Here is a 546-nt window from a genome sequence, read left to right as displayed (position 1 = left end):
CACATTCTGTCAGAACTCTCCACCATGACCCGTCTGTCTTGGGTGGCCCCACATGGTATGGCTTAGTTTCATTGAGTTAGACAAAGCTGTGGTCCATGTGATCAGATTGGCTAGTTTTCTGTGGTTGTGGTTTCAGTCTGTCTGCCCTCAGATGCCCTCTCTTAGCACCTACCATCTTACTTGCGTTTCTGTTACCTTGGACGTGGGATATCTCTTCACGGCTGCTCCAGCAAAGTGCAGCCGCTGCTCCTTATGGGCTTCCCAAATAGCTCAATTGGTAAAGAATCTGCCTGCAATGCAGGAGATTCCTGGGTTGGGAAGGTCCGCTGGAGAAGGGAGAGGCTACCCACTCTTGTATTCTTGGGCTTCCCTTGTGGCTCAGCTGGTAAAGAATCTGCCTGCAATGCAAGAGACCTGGGTTCGATCCCTGGGTTTGGAAGATGCCCTGGAGAAGGGAAATGCTACCCACTCCAGTGTTCTGGCCTGGAGAATTCCATGGACTGTATAGTCCATGGGGTCACAAAGAGTCAGACACGACTGAGTAAG

This window comes from Bison bison, unplaced genomic scaffold (genome assembly GCF_000754665.1).
Source record: "Bison bison bison isolate TAMUID 2011002044 unplaced genomic scaffold, Bison_UMD1.0 scf7180017864143, whole genome shotgun sequence".
NCBI classification, from domain to species: Eukaryota; Metazoa; Chordata; class Mammalia; order Artiodactyla; family Bovidae; genus Bison; species Bison bison.
Note: the sequence above shows the minus strand (reverse complement) of the source record.